Source organism: Manis javanica, chromosome 7 (assembly GCF_040802235.1).
Source record: "Manis javanica isolate MJ-LG chromosome 7, MJ_LKY, whole genome shotgun sequence".
NCBI classification, from domain to species: Eukaryota; Metazoa; Chordata; class Mammalia; order Pholidota; family Manidae; genus Manis; species Manis javanica.
The window spans coordinates 51,838,055-51,858,978 of NC_133162.1; the positions used below are offsets into that span (position 1 = coordinate 51,838,055).

Below are 20,924 nucleotides of genomic sequence, written 5' to 3' on the forward strand. Positions count from 1 at the left end.
TCTACAACATTTTGTTATGCTGACGGACAGTGACTGTAATATGGTTTTTAGGGGGGACCTGGTATAGGGGAGAGCATAGTAAACATAGTATTCTTCATGTAAGTGTAGATTAAAGATTAAAAAAAAAAAGCAGTTCCTGTGTGCTGACCTCCAATGAGTTCTACACAGTGGTATAGAGGGCATGTCAAAGTGTGGGCAAAGGGTCTGTTTGTTTTTATGCAGAAGATCAAGGCCTAGCTTGGCTACCCAGAAAATGAACTAAGATACAATATGAGGAGGAGCTTCCAGCATCAGCACTCTCTGGAGGACTCGTGCCGGGGGATGATCATCAAAAAGCCTCCACAGGGATCCAGGCAATGCTGCGGTTGTGGCTGCGTCCATCCCACCGTTTCCTGGACTTGCCATAGGAATGAGGAAGGAGATGTCTAGGCTGGCATGTGCATACAGTGAGACAACGATTTTGACTGGATCTGTACTGTTGGAACTCAACCAGGAGTTGGGAGGGGTGCAAGTTGTAGCGCTCCAAAATCTTACGACTATAGACTATCTATGGTTAAAAGAACATATGGGATGTGAACAGATCCCAGAAATGGGTTGCTTTAATTTGTCTGATTTCTCTCAGACTGTTCAAGTACAGTTGGACAATATCTATCATATCATAGACAAATTTTCACAAATGCCTAGGGTGCCTAACTGGTTTTCTTGGCTTCACTGGAGATGGCTGGTAATTATAGATTTGCTTTGTTTATGTCACCGTATTCCTATTATGTTAATATGTGTGCACAAGTTAGTTAGTAGTTTAAAACCTATACATGCTTAACGTACTCTACAAGAAGATATGTCAAAGAAATAATCAATCCTCCCATGTTTTCTTCCATATACTACCTCTATAGCTTTTCTTCTTCCTTCCTAATTACAACCCTTAAATAGAATTCATGCCTCATATCGAATTACCGAGTATCATAATTCCTCCAGGTGGTAAAGATACCTCGAGACAAGTGCTGGGCATAGAAGCCACAGGGCATAAATCTGCAAAGAAGTAAAAAGCTAACCTTTTCAAACAATATGGCTTCTCTCTCACTTACCAACTTTACATTTCCCTGTATGGCCCCAGAAGATGACTGGTTAGCCAGAGATGGGTAAGATTCCTCAAGGGAGGAACAACCTAAGACAGGCACAGTCGCAGGGGGGCCATCAGGTGAGAAATCAGGGAACAACAGTGGTGAAGCTTAGAACCTCACCCCCCCTGTTTTGAGAGAAAGCTTCTGCATCCGTGGATGTTTTATTGCCCTTGTCTAGCTCGGATTAGCACATAGTCTACAGGCACACACATGATCATCTACAATTGCTCTCTTACAACACTAAACTATGTTTTCTACCTTTATCTTGCATCTACCTACCACTTCAGCATTTTATTAAAAATAAAAATAATAATAATAATAAAGGGAGAAATGTGGGATCCACATATAAATCAAGTATAAAAATCAAACGAATATTCATATTTGACCTGATTGTTTATAGTTCATAATGCGTGATCAAAACAGAAAGTTTCTGTGATGAATGCCCTTGTACTGTTCACCATGTAAGAACTTATTCACTATGTAAGAATTCGTTCACCATGTAAGAACTTGTTCGGTATGCTTCAGAAGATTGGAGACTGACGAGAATTAGGCTTGAGATGGATTAATGATTGTGCACTGAGCATTGACCCCCCTATACAGAATTTTATTGTTGTTAACAACCATTTGATCAATAAATATGAGAGATGCCCTCTCAAAAAAAAAAAAAAAGAATGTGTTGCATTTATACATTTAAGAGAATGGACATGTCAAAGTATTCTGCAAATATATGAATATGTCATTTTGCTCCACTTATTTAGATATTATTTCATTTCTCTCAACAATTGAGAAATGTATGTCTTTCATTAAATATATTAGAGGTAAAAAAAAAAATGGGCAGAGGATCTGAAAAGACACTTCTCCAAAAAAGAAATTCAGATGGCCAACAGGCACATGAAAAGATGTTCCATATCGCTAATTATAAGAGAAAAGCAAATTAAAACCACAATGATATATCAGCTAACACAAGTTAGGATGGCCACCATCCAAAAGACAAACAACAACAAATGTTGGCAAGGATGTGGAGAAAGCGGAGCCATCCTACACTCCAAGTGAGAATGTAAATTAGTTCAACTATTGTGGAAAGCAGTACGGAGGTTCTCAAAAAAATCAAAATAGAAATACCATTTGACCCAGGAATTCGACTCCTTGGAATTTACCTAAGAATATGCAGGAGCCCAGTTTGAAAGACAGATGCATCCCTATGTTTATTGCAGCACTATTTACAATAGCCAAGAAATGGAAGCAACCTAAGTGTCCATCAGTAGATGAATGGATAAAGAAGATGTGGTACATATACACAATGGAATATTATTCAGCCATAAGAAGAAAACAAATCCTACCATTTGCAACAAAATGAATGGAGCTAGAGGGTATTATGATCAGTGAAATAAGCCAGGTGGAGAAAGACAAGTATTAAATGATTTCACTAATCTGTGGAGTACAAGAACAAAGAAAAATCTGAAGGAACAAAACAGCAGCAGATTCACAGAACCCAAGAATGGACTAACAGTTACCAAAGGGGAAGGGACTGGGGAAGATGGGTGGGAAGGGAGGGAAGGGGGAAAAGGGGCATTACGATTAGCACACAAAATATGGGGTGGGTCATGGGGAAAGCAGTATAACACAGAGAAGACAAGTAGTGATTCTATAGCATCTTAGTATGCTGATGGACAGTGTGTGTAATGGGGTATGTGGTGGGGACTTGATAATGGGGGGAGTCTAGTAACCATAATGTTGCTCATGTAATTTTACATTCATGATACCAACATAAAAAAATTACCATCACAAACTTAGTGGCTTAAAATCTACATTTATTATCTCACAGTTTCCATGGCTTGGGATCCCAGGCACAGTGGAGCTGAGATCTCTGTTCAGCGTCTCACAATCATGGTGTTGGCTTGGGCTGTAGTCTCATCTGGAGCTCAGGATTCTCTTGGGTTCATTCAGAGTGTTGGCAAAATTCTATTCCTAACAGTGGCAGGAATGAGAACATATTTTCTCGCTGGATGTTGCTATGAGCTACCTCAGGTCCTAGCCATATAAGCTCTCCTTAGGCAATTCATAACATGGCTGCTTGCTTTCGTCCAGGTCAGCAGGAGACTGTCTGCTTCAGCATTTCCTCACTTTCTAAGGGCTCACCTGATCAGGTCAGGGCCACCTAAGATGACAGGATGATCTCCCTTTTCCCATATATGATGTCAGGGTGACATCATCACTGAGATTTATAGGTATCATATTCATAGGTCCCGCTGACAGTCAAGGGGAGGGGTGACACTGGGCATCTATACCAAGAGATGGGAATTTGGGGGCCATCTGAGAATTCTACCTACTACAGTATGGGCAGAGGATCTGAACAGACATTCTCCAAAGAAGAAATTCAGATGGCCAACAGGCACATGAAAAGATGTTCCATATCGCTAATCATAAGAGAAAAGCAAATTAAAACCACAGCGATGTATCAGCTAACACATGTTAGGATGGCCACCATCCAAAAGACAAACAACAACAAATGTTGGCTACTACAGTATCTCTAAAATGCACTCTGTTTTATCTTTTTTAAACATTTTCTCATGTTTGCTCCTCTTTGCAAGTTAAGTAAAAATCTAACAAGAAAACTATAAATCTCACTTAAAGGAAGAAAAAAAAAAAGCAGAGGCCTCTAAGTTCCAGTTTGCCCTTTCTTCCCTCCTTTCCATAAAGGCTGATTGCAGTTTATTTGCCTCAGAGAAATACACGTGCCTGCAGATTCCAGTGAGCAAAATGTCACCCAGTGTTTCTGTTCGTGATTCAATTGGTATTCCTGAGTTAAACTGGTAACTTCATCTGTGAAATGACACACTAAATCTGGAGCAAGTTGGTAGCCCAGGGAAACAATAGCTCAACCCTTGGAGGTCACCTCATGGAAGGGCTGGACTGGCCTCCTCAGCTGGCATTCCCTTGGCCTCCTCACGCCTAGGCCTAGCAGCCCCTCTGGGTTCAGTCTTCCCACACTCCCTCCCCAACCTTTTAGAGATGATTTCTTCTTCGGGTTAAGTTGGGCTATTCTAGCATTCCCCATACATAGGTCCATACAGAATGTGCTCCCTGGTGTACAGCTTCTTTCACTGCGCATCAAGTTTTGTGATTCCACCAAGTTGTTACTGTTTATGAAGATTCCTTCCTTTTGATAGCTCGGTAGTGTGATTACACTGCAGTTTGTTTTCCACTCTCTTATGAACCCTGAGATATTTCCAGGTTTGGCCTAGTTTTAATAAAGCTGCTATGCGTATTTTGGTACAAGTCTTTTTGTGTATATGTTTTCATTTCTCTGAAGTAAATATTTAGTAATAAAACTGCTGAGTCAGGATAAGGCTATGTGTAGTTCTGTGCAAAACTGCATGAACTTTTCTCAAAGTGGTTGTAGCATTTTATATTCTCAACTGAAGTTTAGGAGCATTTCAGGTGCTCCATATCTCTGCTGATATTAGAAACAATCAGGCTTTTTAAACTTTATCCCTTCTAGTGGTTATGAAATAGTATTCACTATAGTTTTAATTGTCCTTTTCTTGAAAGTGAACGATATTAGGCACATTTTCATGTAATTATTGGATATTTGTGAATCTTCCTTGTAAAAAAGAGTGTTCAAACATTTTACCCATACTTTTTAGAGTAGCCTGGCATTTTAGTATTGAGTTGTAGGATTTCATATATCCCCCAGACTAGTCCTTTCTTAGAAATATGCTTTGTAAATATTTTTCCCAGTTTGTGCCTTGCCAATTCATTTTCTGAATTTTGTTTTTGATGAGAAGTTAGAAGTCTATCCTCTTTCAATCTTATTTATGGTTTTTAAATAAAAGGATTTTAATTCCCAATTAGTAGCATTCTCAATATTTTTAATCCAGAAATCATTCATATTCAAAGATTATAAACAGCATCTCCTACACTTTTTTATAATTTTTTAAATATATGACACCTTAAATCCATATAAAATTTGTTATGGGCTGGTTTGACTTTAAGATCTCAGCATTTTCCCCAGATGTACTACCAAGATCTCAACCACACATACTGTGAGGAAGTCTGCTGTTCTCCCATTTTTTCCCTCATTTGCCCCTTCTATGAATTCTTCTTCAGCCATGTTTTCATGAGTCCAATAACCAAATATAGACTGATGAGGCCAAAATTTTTTTTTAGCCTAAGATGGCAACCCCATGGACTCCTCTCCCTTACCTATACACACATCTGTCAATCTGATAACAAATATTTCTAAATATGTACAAATAAATATGTACCACTTCTTACACCTCCATTGCTATTGCAGTGTCCATGCCAGCATTATGCCTGATTTTAACTATGGCCTTATCCTCCTGACTGGTCTTCCTGCTTCTGCTCATGTTAGCAACCAGAATCATCCTATTTACACTTCTCAGATCATGTCATCATTTGCTCTAAACCCTTCAAACATTCCCATTGCCACATTAAAGGAAACTTTCTTACAACAGCCTCTGAGGCCCTTTCCTCTCTGTCTTCCTCTATTCCCTCTCTACTGCATGTTTTCCCCATTCCAGACTTATTAGCCTGCTGCCTGCTCCTAAAAACACTGGGTGTCCTTCCTTTGGGCTTTGCAGGGGCTATTCCCACTCTTTGCTTTTCCCTCATATCTGCATGCCTCACTCAACTGCTCAGATCTTACCTTCTCAGTAAGGCTTGCTTTGTCCACCCTCTTTAAACTGAAACCTACGCTTCTCTCTACCCCAGTCACAATCCCTATACAGTGCATTATTGTTCTTTACAGCATGTTCCTAGCTAACACACCAGATAATTTACTTATATTTATTGTTTATAATTTCTTTCTTCCCAACTAGAATATAGGCTCTACAAAGGCAGGGATTTTGCCTTTTTGTAATACATACTACTACCTAGAGTGGTCCTTAGCATATCCTAGATGCTTAATAAATGTGTTAACTTGATAAGTAAATGAACTACCTTTTGAATATTACCTGAATCTTCCATAGATATCTCATATTAAAAATTGAACTTACCTGTGCAAAACCTCTCATGTCCATTTTACCCACAAAAGATAACTACTCTACTATAGATAGTCCTGGTCTTGCTGCAGTTCCTTACTTCACCTCCCTTCCTGAGAGCTCCTCACCATCCCACCATCAGCTGAGGAGCTCCTCGTCTCATCTTTGGCTATGTCACTGCAATGTTTCCCATAAGCCTCTTTGCCTCTGCTCTGGCTCCCATTTACTTTTCCTTCTCACACAATCACAGGGATGTTTCTCCAGTTACATATAATCTTGTACCTTGTTTTCTCACAATTCTTTCATTACACTGGATAACAGACAAACACCCCACTGTCGTACATAAGTTTGTCCACTGTCTGCCTCTGCTGAATCCTGTAGCAGCATCTCCCAGTCCCAGATTGAGCCACCAACCACACCTGATTCCTCCCTGGTGTCCCACTGGCTAGAGATCTCACTCCCTAGACTTTTCACCTATTTCCTTGACCTGGAAAGAGCCCTTGGCTGCTTCCTCTTTCTTCTTTAAGGAGCAACACAAATTTCTCCTACCCCAGACTTAGTTTTATGTCCTTCTTACCTGATCCACTTACCCTTGCCCTTACCCTTTCAGTTGTAATTTTTCATCTATTCATCTGTTCCCCACTACACTGTGAAGACTCCTAGGCAAGTGCTATCTTTCAACTCTCTATTTCTAGGGCTTACTTAGCACAGAGTCTAGTACAGAGTCACACCGAGTAAGTGTCTAATAAAAGAATATGGAAGTTGATGGGTGAAATGCTTGTACTTTTCTTTCCCTCATCCTAAGTAAGTTGCCCTGTTATGAAATGCTTTAGAAAAAACTTCATCATCAGCAATTAAGTCTAGAGGAGATGCATCAGAACTCCAAGGTGAGCCAGATTTGTGTGAAAATGTAATTTTTACAATATGCCATTTCAGTGGTGTATACAAGAGCCAGACTGGTTATTTTCCCAAATAGGCTTTATCTAGTTTTATGTTTATACTTTTTATCATTATAAGCACTTCCTGCCTTTACTCTAAAGGTCCATGAACCTAGACGCCAGGCCCAAGTGTGAATGTGGGAGAGTAACTGGCCTAAGCCTGAATTAAAGAAAAAGACAGAAAAAGGGAGGGGAAAGACATTGAAACCTTTTTAAATGACTAAAATTGTAAATTGTGGTTTCTGAACACAAATCAGGGATAATCTTTTCTGCAGTTAGATTAGATGTTAGGAGAGAACTCCAGAGGGAAGAGGCCAGGACAAGGCACCCCATCTCTCTGTCCTCTGGATCACATATCCTCCGGGGTTGCCATCCCTTACAACAAAAACACAGAGACTACAGAAGTCAGCATGTGAAGTTGTAAAGTGTGGAAACATCAATTTCCTATTTGTGAGCCACAGAAAACTTTGCATATTGAAGTTTTATCATTCATACACATCAATTCTTCCTATAAAACTGAATCAAAGAGAAAGAACACAAGAGCAGAGGATGAATTAGCAAGAACAGGCTTTATTTGTGTGTGTGTGTGTGTGTGTGTGTATATATATACATATGCATATAGGAAAGACTATATCAGAAAGGGCCCATTGAGGCAAATGAGTAAGGAGAAAGGGGCAGCTGTAGGCAGTAGGGGTGTCCTACTAGTTTCAAGAGGAAATTCACCCAGAACTTGATTCAATCAGGTTAACAGTGAGAGCCAGGAAGGGCTCAGTTGATGATACATATAGAGTTCCCTTTGCCCTCCACAGTGGAACTTTTCAAGTCCTGTATGTTGACTTCTCATGAGCCTCATTTACCCCACACACATACATAATACCTGGAGGTGTGGGACTTCTGGCTTGCAGTAGGAAGAAATGGGTAAAATTTGTTTGACATAACTACAAGGGATTGAGCCTCTTACCAGCAGACCAAGAGTTTCACTTAAGGAAACTTTTACTTCTTAATTGCTTGTAAGATCTGCATCCTGCACTAGAAACTGCAAAGGGTTGGCTGGCAGTCCTATGCTCTGTTTCCTACAGTCCCTGGGTGGTGACGAACGTGTCCTGAAGCAAGTTGATGCTTGGTCTGACAACACTAGAGCTGAAATTACTATGACCAAAGGTAGGAGCAAAAATGTTTCGAAGCATAGGTATTTTCTCAGTAGTGCTGCTCCCCAAAAGTCAAAGGGGTACCATGGCTGGATGACCAGGTATACTGACTGCAGGCAAAAGCAGAAGTCTATCCCTAAAAATGTACGGTAGTGTCCCTCTGACTCTAACAGAAGTGCTTTGGCCATGAATACCCCAGGAGCTCAGAGTGATGGCGGGAAGGTGTCCAAGTACAAGTGTGGTGGTGGCCCCTTCCACTGAGCCACATGGTCCCTGAGCTCTCTGACTGTAGGTGGGATATAAGGGCCTGAAGCATAGGTATGGCACTGGGTGCTGTGGCTTCTAGAGATGAACTCTGACCAGGTGTGCTTCAGATGCTCTGATTATGAGCATAAAGAGAAGTATTTCCAGGCACAACAATGTGCAATTCCTCCTGCCACAGCACTTGTGCTACGGCCAGGACCACAGGAACTCAGGCAGAAAAAGAAACGAGAAGTACCATCCAACATAGATATGGTGCTGGTCTCTCTGACTGCAACAGACGTGCACTAGCTGATATGACCAGTAGGAGGAACAGGAGTGTTCTCTAACACTCCATTATTCTCAGTGATGCAAACTCCTCCAATAGTCACAGATATGCCTTCACCAGCCCCAAGTACCTTATGAGCAAGAAGCAAAGTATCTCCCAGGACAGATCCGCTCTCTGTAGAGGTAGAATTTCTAAATGCAACTGGAGTGGTATAGGCCAGTGGGATCCTGTAGTTCAGGTCTAAGTGTCCCCATCTGTCTGCTTGGTTCTATACCAAAGCTGAGTGTTCCAGGATGTATGTGGGGCCTGAGCAGGCACACTCACCCCAAAGCTGCCACTATCCATAAGCATTGCTGATCCCATAACACAAATGGGTCTGCAGTGGCTTTAGCAAACAGTGAGCTACTGCCTCTGGTATTGGGCATGTGGTGGCAGCTCTTAAGGCAGAAGCATGGGTTGTGCTAATGGAAAAAAGGCCTGGGCTGTCTCCAAAGGCTGGCTAGGTGTTAACTGGGATGCCGAAGGTGGAGAATGGGGATATCAGATGCACAAACCCCATGAGTTGTGCTGCCACTGGGTGGGTAGGATGCAGCAGACGTTCAGTTAGGAGCGTGGTTTGGAGCTGCCTTGTTTCCAAAAGGGAAAGAACTGTCATTGGGTGGCTGTAGGCCTCAGCCCTTCAGAGGTCCCAAGTGCGGGCTGAGGGGAGTTTGAACATTGCACTTGGGCTTCTGACTGAGGGCCAGCTCATGGAAACTAGGTCTGAGGCAATGTTCTCATAGCTAGAAAGTGCCATGGAAATTAGAAGAAGCTATTCCTGAAGGCTGGGAGACCTCAAGATGAATGCCTGAGAAGAGGAAATAGTGTCCATGTTATTGACATCAAAGTCCAAAGTAGTGGGCGGTCAGCTCTACAGATGTGCTGGTTGTGATGGTAGACGTAACTGCAGAAGCCATGATCGACTGGTAGGTGAAGATTGGGGCCTGGTGGAGGTAACTTAAGGGGTTGTTATGGAAAAGGGAAGAGAATCCACACACATAGATGTAGTGACTCCATTCTGCAGCAGGCAGGATGAAGGACAGGATTAGGTGCTAGGAGGTGTGTCCAATGGAAGATGCTGTAGCCATGACTGAGGAATGTTAATTCAAGGCCCGTTGTTCTCATGACTAAATGAAAACCCAAAAATGAACTTGACCCTAAAAGGAGAAAGTCAGCATGAACAGCAAAAGAAAGAGAATAAGGAATTGTACACCACATTTCACAACCATCATCTTGTGTGGGAGAAAGTAGGGGGACAGACAGCACTGGGGACCTGGCAGACTGGTCAGCCACATCAGTGACTGATAATATTGTAGCAACCCAGATTGGCATGGTGAACTGGCTGAGGACAGGCTGAGTGGCACTGTAGTCTGCCACGGCCTCAGTTCTCTCCTCCACTACCTTTTTAAGCCTTTGGCGCTCAGCTGTCTTCTCCAAATCTGGGTCTTCAGCAATGACTGAAGCTGAAGAGGTGATGGCTGCTCACCTGCACCCTGCAACAGTGCCATGAAAAGTTTCCTCTGTGGAGCATAGCACTGGCAAACGTGGTAGAGAAGCTGTCCTTGACAGGTCTGGAAGCCTGTTTCCCTGTGTCCTTTTGGACATGAGTGCGGTGGAGAACCGAGCTGACGGCCTTCATGAAGCATCGCCCTTGTCAGCTTCTTGAGAAGCAGGAACAGGATGAGGAAGGACCAGAGAGCCCTGCTGCACCCGATGACTCCTCCAAAGAGGTCCAGCAGGGCCCTGTGAGCTGGTAATGACACAGCCTTCAGTGACGGAGCCCACAGAGGAGGTGTGGCCTTTCCCCCTCAAGCTATCATTTAGGGCTTCCACTGGAGATTTCCCTTCAGAAGCCCAGGACTACATGTGCAGGAAGAGGCACTCCAGAGGCCTAGATGCTGGTGGCACACCCCCACTGTGCGGGCCTCTTCTCTGAACGTCCTGCCTTTGGTGACTAGTGGACAGTCCTCCACTGTGCCTTTCCTGCAGTCTCCCAGGACCTTCAGGTCAGTCTCCAGCAGGCGAGGATCTGGGGGATGGCTGGATGGCTCCCGCCTCATAAAGGACACTAATTGCCCAAGTGGCCAGTAGAGAGGGTCGTTTGCTCTCTGAAGCAGGGATAATTACCGGTTGGGGGTGACTTTGGAGTGGCAAACATCTTGGAGTTTTGAACAGACAGCACCAGCTTCTTCGAAGCAGCCGGTGAGGACACAGCAAGGAGGAGCCCCTGCACAGGACGCCAAGGGCTCTGGATTCTGCCCGAGCACTGATTGGGCTGTCCTGGCACAACCACGCACAGGTGAGCAAGAGGTACCAGGAAAGCGGCCAGGCCACACCGGGGCATGGCTTCGATGAACGTTAAGCAGAGGACGTTGCTCATGAACCAGCCATTCATGAAAGAACCAACCGTTGGTTTGCTTTGTGCTCCTGGGGGTGGAGCCTGTGGGAGGAGAGGTCGCCAGGCTACTGGCTCCTCACTGCGAGGCCGCGGGTCCAGCGGGATGCTTGTCTCCGGCTCCATTGAGTCTGCCCACCGTTAACTGCCAGGGCCTCGGTGGGCGCGCGCTCCTGGGAATCGTCCGGGGCTGTGGAGCCCAGAGCCTCCCAGCCGGCCCATCGGCCGCCTGAAGCCCCTGGGCAGCGCCTGGCCAGGAACACCAGCCTCAGAAATCAGTGCCCTGTGAACTCCACCCCTTCCTTCTGGGTCAGTAGGGGGCATAGCGCCACTGACCACGGCGCCAGGCAAGAAGCACTGAGGCAAGGAGAGGGCCCTAGCCCCCGCCTTGGTTTTGCTCCTCCACGGACACCAGCTTGCCTGGCACCTGCACCACGTGACTCTTAAATCAGGCCTCCGGCTCTGCTTTCTCCGGGGCTGGGCACTAGGCTCACTCCTGCTTGACCACTCTAGAAAGCTGAGGCCCCCGAGCTTCACCAGCGAGGCTCTGAAGATTATACATAGAAATTCTGTGGCTGTTTATACACTGACCTTGTCTCTAAGGGCCTTGCTCAATTCACCTCTTTCTTCTGGTAGTTTCTTTGTAAATTCCTTAGAATTTTCTACATACACAATCATATTTTCTATAAATGACAGTTTTACTTCTTTTTCATCTATATGCCTTTTATTTCTTCTTCTTACCTTCTACACTGGCTAAAATCTCCCGTAATATGTTGTATACAAGTGGAGGCAATGGCTATCCTTTCCTTGTTCCCTCTCAAGGGAAAAACATTCATTAGCTGAAGGGTTTTTCTAGAAGCCCTTCATCACATTAAGGAAATTCCCACCAATTACTACTTTGCTGAGAGATTTTTTTTGAAAAGGGTGGTATTAAGAGTGGACTGTGTGGGAATGTAAATGAGGTAAAGGGGCCTTGTGTATCTTTAAGCTACATGGTGGTTTCACAAGTGTTGATTTTTCTATTATCCTTTCAGCTGTATATATGTGGTATATTCTCTCATATGCATGCTATATTTTACAATAAGGGCACTTTTCAAATAGTATGATGTAGTAGAAAAGTATTATATACTTATTTTGAAATAAAAATATGCAATATTTCACTTAGACCTTAAAAACTAAATATTAGAGTTTAATGGAAGCCCAACTATAACACTGTTTTCATGGGAAAAGGCGATTTTGAATTTTTTTCTAAAAGCTACAGTAAGTTAATACACACTCAAATACATGTGTGTATATGAATAGTATGCTGTATTGTTACTATAATAAATTAAGCTAGAAAATGATTTTTCAAATTGTCACAAATCTCCAAAAAATTCTCCAATACATTTATTTTTAAAAATCCATGTATAAGAAGACTCATGTGATTCAAACCTGTGTTGTTGAAGGGTCATCGTATATGTATATAGATATATACATATATGAAGAGATTTTATACATATATGTACGAAGAGATTCTTCTAAAACCTGAGGCTATTTTCTTGGTGCTACAGTGGAAATAATAAGTTTCACCTATTTTTTTGTGGGGTTTTTTTGCCATATGTGCTCTCTAATTCTTGAGAACTCTGCAGATCAAAGTGCTACTTAGCAAAAAAAAAAATCTTGCTGAGTTAAAGAAGTCTTCAGAAATTTAATTCTATCCTACAATCATTGGAAGGAAAAATAACTAGAAAATGGGGAAAAGAAACCATGAAAATTCTAGCAAGTCTTCATAGACCCTAGGGAAAGAAAGACAGCCTCCCTCCAGAACACACACCTGATTTCCTGTCTTTTCAAAGGTCTTGACTGTTCAGTATCTATAAGATTTAGTTCAAGGCCAGAAGGTACTTTTCTTCAGAACCCTTTGTCACAGTCCCATGGAAACTAGAAGTTCAAAAGACTTGATTTTAAAGTAATTTGTGTTGTTAAATGCCTCATGCACTTGTACCCCAAGCCCAAACCTGCCCTTTTCCCTTTTTGTTCAATGTCTGACATTTATTTGTTAAATTACGATATGGCAACAAAATAAAATTCAATTTAGGAACAGAGGAAAATATAACCAGCACATTTGCAAACAGATTAGCATTTGATTTGAATAAGATTCTCCTAATTAATCTGGTCATTAATCTCAAACAAAAAATAGTCCTTGCCTACATAGGAATGGGTTACTAAATTTTTTGTTTCCCACTGTCATGCTTATATAAAAGTAACACAAGATCATTTAGAAAACTAAAAAAATACAAAAATGTAGAAAGAAGAAAATAAAAATTATCCATCATTCCACTATAAGTGATAGCCCCACAATTTTTTTAATCTCTTTCCTTTCCTTTCTATGTATGAATTCCTACATTTACAAAATCCAGTGAAATATGAAGTGCAATAGCCTGTTTTTTTTAAATTTTATATCGCCATGTTTAACATCCTTAAAAGTTGTAGAAAAACATCATTTTCAGTCACTACAAATGTATCCCAAATTCCTCTTAGTTCATTTTTAAATGGGTTCCTTTTTTCCCACCATGTTTGATAACTTTCTTAGGGTTCATCTATGAAAGCAGAAATACTTGATCATAGGCTAAAAACATTCTTAAGAATGTCATCCCACATTGCTCCCTAAGTCAGTCTGAAGTTTCTGACCTATTCACTAGTTTCTAAGCACACCTAAATTAAGCCTATAAGAGGTCACCAAATGTGTGTTAAACAACATGAAAGAAAGAAGATCAAAACCATGTCTATCATTAGAATCCTGATTCAGAGTACGGACACTTACAGTTTGCATTCTGACCTTCATTTCAAACTTGGAAGATAAATTGGGCAGGTATTACCCCATTCTGCAGATTAGGAAACCTAGGTTCAGAAAGTTCTTCCCCTATTTTTCAGCTGGTCACAAAGCAGGGACCACTGAGCAACTATCATTAAACAACCATCTAGTATAGTAAACACTGAGATATTTTCCCTAAACTTAGAGGTGCATTTGCAATGGCTCATTATACTTTTGCTTGAGTCATAACCAAGGAGCATAAAACTAAAAATCACGTCAAACATTTCTGTGTGACAATGCTAGGAATTCAGTAACTACTGACAGATTCATTCATGTTAGAAGTGATTATAAGGTCATGAAACAGAAAAAGCCAACTAGTTGCCCCTTTAGTACCTTACTCCAGCCTTCTGAGCTAATCCATGGTATCTGCAAGAAAAAGAAATTGAAATATTTATAAATCTACAGGTACACTTTGAACATCAAACTTTTTCCTTAGGTACTGAGCAAACTGTGCTCTAAGAAAACAAAACAATATTTCCCTATGTTACTGATGATCAAAAATGGATTTACTTAGATAGGTAGCTTTAATTGGTTTGCTGGTACTCCAAAGACTTTTTGGACGAATGGGATTTTTTTCAAATACCTGTAATGCATACAAGCATTAAATCAAAGCTGACTACAGCAAAATCTAATTCTAAAAGCCCCAGAGCAAAATCAAAATAAAATAATTTACACCATAACCACTACATCAAAATAGAAAGAAGTGTGTGAATAGTCCAGTAACCATCACCACTATGATTTCCAAAGAGAGAAAGCCAGAATTTAGATTTTCCCCAAAAAAGTCTCACATTCATTTCATTTCTAATGCCTTTAACTTGTCCAAAAGGGCTATCAGTTCTAATGCACATCAACTTGGTAAGTGTGTAATATAATAAAGACTAGTAAGAAACATAAAAAATTAAGAGGGAGGCAACTCTTTGATGGAGGAATTATAGATTTTTGTCTCTTTTTAAATTTGTGCTTGATGCTACTATAAGATCATTATTTGATAAATAAAAAGCAAGAAAAACTATCAGGCTTACAAGGGGCGAAGTCTCAGCTTTGGAGTAGTATGGGGTAGAGTTAGGACCACTGCTTTGCCATGTCAGCACTGCATTCACCTGTTATTTGACCCAGGAGGGTTCTCTCCATTTCTTGGAGCCAGAATATCTCCAGCAATAAAATGATGAAAAAGAAAATTGTCTATCCTACTCCACATAGAAGAACATAAAAAAGCTTAATACAAATACAAAGTTATCAAATTCAGTTAAAGAAGGTTTGGCAAGTTGGAACTTGCTTTTGAAAACATGAATCAGAAAAAGTGAGAGAGAAAGAAGGATTGAACAAATTGCATCACACAGACTGGATAAGATCCCATGATACCAACAGCAGGCAACATCTAGAGGCATAAGTGTTGATGCTCCCTCATCCGCTGACCTAAAAATACGCAAATGTTGAAGCTTGTCCAATCCTAAATGGTGTTTATAACATACAAGTAAAAATTATATAAAAGTCAAAACTAGGATTTTAGAGACTGGAGTCAGAAGACCTTGGTTCTAGCCCCACTGCCAATCCCAGCTCTTAATTGTGCAGAACCATCAAGTCTCTCTCAGTTTCTTGATATGAAAATTAAGGGTAATTGTTAGTGTTACTAGAGTTCAGCTCAATACCCTTCATGTCCCTTAGGGTCAGGGTGGCCTGGAGAAGGTGGAGTTGTTCTGGTTCACAGACTATTAGGAGACTTTATTTATCAAGATGTCTTACTGGATGCCATGGAAGCATGCTAAATTCTGTTCCAAAAGTCACTTAGAAAGGGAAACTGTCACAAAGATTTCATATGTCCTTATTTCATATAATCCTTTCAAGTCTTCACCTTTATCTCCCTCCCCTATAATTATAACATAACTACATCCCTCGGCGAAGAGAACAAAGGGACAAGGGCACTGAGTTTTCTGGGGTCTAATCTCCCTGACAATCCATTGCCCTGAAGAACCATTATGAAGTCATCTTATCTAACTATTTCCTATATCCCAGTCTCAAAATATTTGGAATTCTTGTATATTCTCTGGGAGTGTAACATCAAGTATTCTAAATTGCAGTCCTGGGAACACCAGGTTCCTCTCAAAAGAGCCATCATAATAATGAATGTAGGAGAAGACATTCTAACACATTTAAGGAAAAAGCCTCAGTCAAAGACTTTGAAGGCTGACATTCATGTGAAGCCTTGGTTAGAAACAAAGAGGGAGAAAGAAAATATTTTAAAACCACCTACCCTCCAGTGTGAATGTAAAACCTCCTTTTAACGCCTTCTTATTAACAATAACATTAACCTTACATATTTTATAAGATTGTGAGGATCAAATTAAATAATAGAGGTAAAAAGCCCACTAAAAACTGCTAAGTTTTTTAAATTGCTAATTCACATTAATTGAAGAACATAACAAAACACAGAACATAACTCAGTGAATAACCTTCCCAGTTGATAGAGGATTAAGTAATATTTCTATAATTTCTATCCAGTTACTAATATATACAAAGCCTACCTTCTGGCTCTAGTAGAAAATAAAGTTCTTCCAGAGAAGATTAGCTGCAAATATAGTAAGCTCTTCATCCACTAAAGGAATACATAACTTATATTCAAACAGAATAATGTCTGAGCAATTTATCAGTGTAAATATGACAGTAGAAAAAATATTTAACCCATATAGAGAAAAAAAGTCTTCAATCCCATTCAGAAGTTCATATAAAGTACAAAAATTATTGTTACAAGCATGTTTTATCAATTTCTTAGTGTAGATCATTGACATATCCAAACCAAATCCATTGATATACATAGGAAGAACACATAGTGACCAAGCTGGACTTATTCCAGACACACAGAGTCACCATGTTAACAGAAGAAGAAAAATCAATGATTATCTCAATAGAATTGTAGAAAACATACTTGATTAAGTTTCAACATCACTCATGATAGGAAAAAATAAAACTTCATAAAACTAGAAATTGAACTTCTTTAATCTGATACAAAATATCTACAAAAAGGTAAAGAAAGAAACCAAAAACTTACTGCAAACTTTCACACTTAATGGCAAAATGTTGAGGGCTTTCCCTCTAAGATGGGGAATGAGAAGAGAAAGGCATCTGTCACAACTGACATTTAGCACTATTGCAGAGATTCTAGTCACAAAGCAAAACAAGAAAAAGGAAAAGAAAATGAATGGTAGGAGGACTGAAAAATAAAACTGCTGTCACTATTTGCAGATGTTACTATGTGTAGATAGGAAATCTAAAAGAATCAACAGATAATTTATTGAAATTAATAAATGAATTTCAAAAGTTTCATAGAAATTTTTAAATTTTCAATAATGGTGCTACATAGACTGAATATTCTTATGGGTGTGAGGGCACTGACCTTTATCTCATATCACAGACAAAAACATAAGAATTTCTACATGTCAAAGCTGTCTATAGCTGTGGAAGCAGAGAGAAGAGCAGAGGCCAAGGCCAAAATGCTAGTCCTCTGTGGATAGAATAACAGATGATAAACCTGGAAGGGAGCTGAATATACTACCATAAAATATGCCATTATAAAAATTAATTGTAATAAAACAGAAGGAGCAAAATAGCAGTAGGCTCATAGACTCCAAGAAGAGACTATTGGTTACCAATGGGGAGGTGTTGGGTTCATTGGGGGGCAGTGTGAGGGGGATAAAGGGGCACAATAATTGGAATCACAATATAAGTTGGTCATGAGTATGGTAGTATAGCATAAAGAATATAGTCAATGATTCTGTAGCATCTTACTTCTTGATAGATAGTAACCACACTAGAGGGGGTGAGGATTTAATTATATGGGTAACTGTTGAACGACTGTGTTGTATATTTGAAGCCAACATAAGATTGTATATCAATGATACTTCATTAAAAAAAAAGAAAAGAAAAGAAAAACAGCCAGAGCAGGACAGAGATCTGGATAGTAAATAACAAGGGTCAATATTAAAATGGTAAGAGCAATTCTACAGAGGGCATTCTATAGCTGTGGAAGCAAAGAGAGAAGAGCAGAGGCCAAGGCCAAAATGCTAGTCCTCTGTGGATAGAATAACAGATGATAAACCTGGAAGGGAGCTGAATATACTACCATAAAATATGCCACTTTGGCATATTGATTATTTTGAAATAAAGTTACTTGAGAAATAGCCCATGCAAGAAGAACACTCTGACACTCTTTTGTCCCCCTGAAGGCAGGAAATAAATCCCCATGTGAAAGGTATCTTCCTATACCAAGAGGGCAGAAGCATCCTTATCACCACAGATAGGGAATTTAGGGCTGAGAAGGCTGTATAAGCATACCTTGTAACTTCACTAATTTACTACCCAAAGCCCATCCTTTTGTCTCATCAATTCTTTACAAATGTATTGAGTTTCCTTGTCTTAAAGGTATAAGAGCTGGCTGCTTTAGTCACTTCTGTTGAGTCTCATATTTTTATTGGGCTCCCACATGTACAAAATTAAACTTGTTTTTCTCCTGTTAAAAAAATTGTAATAATTTTATGTAACCACAAATAAATATAAAATAATATTTTAAATTATATATGCATTTTAAAAACTTAAACACCTAGGAATAAATATAATTAAAATGTAAAGAACCTCCACATAGAAACCTATAAAATATAGATTGGAAGAGTTCTTTGTGTATAGATGTCAATTATCTCCAAATGTCAACCAGCTCTTTTTTTTTTTAACTATAGAAATTGACAACTGACTCAAAACTGTGTAGAAATACAAAAGGTCAAGAATAGCCAGGACAATCTTGAGCAGAAGAGAAAGTCCAGAAATGGGCCCACAGTATTATGGAGAATTGACTTATATCAAGTGTGGCACTGCATAGCAGTAGGAAATTTTTAAATTTTCAATAATGGTGCTACATAGACTGAATATTCTTATGGGTGTGGGGGCACTGACCTTTATCTCATATCACAGACAAAAACATAAGAATTTCTACATGTCAAAGAGAAAAAGGCAGAAAATCCAGTAGAAAATTAAGCAAACTATAAAATCAGGTACCTTTAAAAGGAGGATATCGGAATTGCCAACAGACATTAATAAGGTGTTCAATTTTATTAGACATTAGGGAAATGCAAATTTTAAAACTGGTGTGTATATAAAAATACATTCAAAATGGATTAAAAATTTGAATGTTCAGACCTGAAACCAAAAAACTCTTAGATAAAAACATAGGCAGTATACTCTTTGACATAGGCCTTAGCAATGTTTTTTGGAGCTCCCTTCAACAAAAGCTAAAATAGACAACTGGGATTACATCAAACTGTAAAGTTTGTATAGTGAAAGAAGCTATCAATAAAACAAATACCTTCTGGAGAAGATATTTGCAAATCATATATCCACTAAGGAGTTAATATCCAAAACATATAAAGAACTTACAAAACTTAATATAAAAAAAACCTGATTTAAAAATGGGCAGAATACTTGATTAGATATTTTTCCAAAGACATACAGATGGCCAACAGGCACATGAAAAGACGTTCACATCACTAACCATCAGGGAAATGCAAATCAAAACCACAATGAGATATCTCACATCTGTCAGATTGGCTGTTATCAAAAAGACAAAAATAATAAGTGTTGGCAAGAATGTAGAGAAAAAGGAACCCTAGTACACTGTTGGTGAAAATGTAAATTGGTGCAGCCACTATGGTAAACAGTATGGAGGTTCCTCAGAAAATTAAAAATAGAACTACTATACAATCCAGCAGTTCTATTTCTGGGTATTTATCAAAGAAATGAAAACACCAGTTTGAAGAGATATATGCACTCCTATGTTCAACACAGCATTATTTTACAATAGCCAAGATATAGAAGCAACCTAAGTGTCCATCTAGATGAATGGATAAAGAAGATGTGGTGCATGTGTGTGTGTGTGTGTGTGTATTATATATATATACATAAAGAATGAAAGCTAGCCATTTGCAACAACATGGATGGAGCTAGAGGGTATTATGCTAATTGGAATAAGTCAGAGAAGGACAAATACCATATGATTTCACTTATAATGGAATCTAAAAAAGCAAAAAAACTGAACAAACAAAACAGAAACAGACTCATAGGTACAGGAAACTATGTATGTAAAGCAGAGCAGGGAAGAGCTGGTGAAAAAGGTGAAAGGGATTAAGAAGTATAAACTTCTGGTTATAAAATAAATAAGTCATGAGATGTAATGTATAGCATACAGAATGTAATCAATAATATTGTAATAATTTTACAGAGTAATAAACACTAACTAGATAATAATGAGGATGATTTTGTAATGTATAAACATATCAAATCACTATGATGTACATCTGAAACTAATAGGACACTGCATGCCAATTCAACTTCAATTTTTAAAAAAAACAGTAAAAAAAACTGGTGTGGTATCACTACACACCCACCAAAATGGCTAAAGTCAAAAGACATAGTAACACCAAGTGTTGTAAAGAGTGTGGCACAACTGGAATATTTATGCTGCTGGTGTGAATATATAAAACTCAAAACAGGCAAAACTTACTTATAATGTTAGAAATCAGGATATGGCTATCTTTGGGGGAAGGTGGTAGAATAAAGACTGGGAAAGAACACAGCTGGAAAGGGTGGGAGCCTTTTGGGTGTAGTTTTATTCCTGGGACAATATATTTCTTGATCTACATGGTGAATATACAACTGTGCTCACTTTGTGATGTTTCATCAAGCTGTATACTTAAGACTTGGCCGTATCCCTGTATATATACTTCAAAGATTAAAAGTTTATTTAAAAAATCAACTCAGGTGTTAAGAACTAGAGAACTGTAGTCATCAAAAACAGACTATGATGTGGGCGGAGATGAACTTTCTGAAACTCTTGCAATCTTAAGTTATTGTTTG

At 39.5% G+C, this 20,924-nt stretch overlaps 1 long non-coding RNA gene across 1 annotated transcript in view; it reads right to left on the minus strand.

Annotated features, from left to right (window-relative positions):
- Positions 1-13,295: 13,295 nt before the first annotated feature.
- Positions 13,296-20,924, minus strand: part of LOC118969143 (uncharacterized) — a 201,759-nt gene continuing 194,130 nt past the window's right edge. Inside the window, exon 4 of the long non-coding RNA XR_012133233.1 lies at positions 13,296-14,393. This is a non-coding gene — a long non-coding RNA (uncharacterized lncRNA). The remainder of the gene's footprint in view (positions 14,394-20,924) is intronic.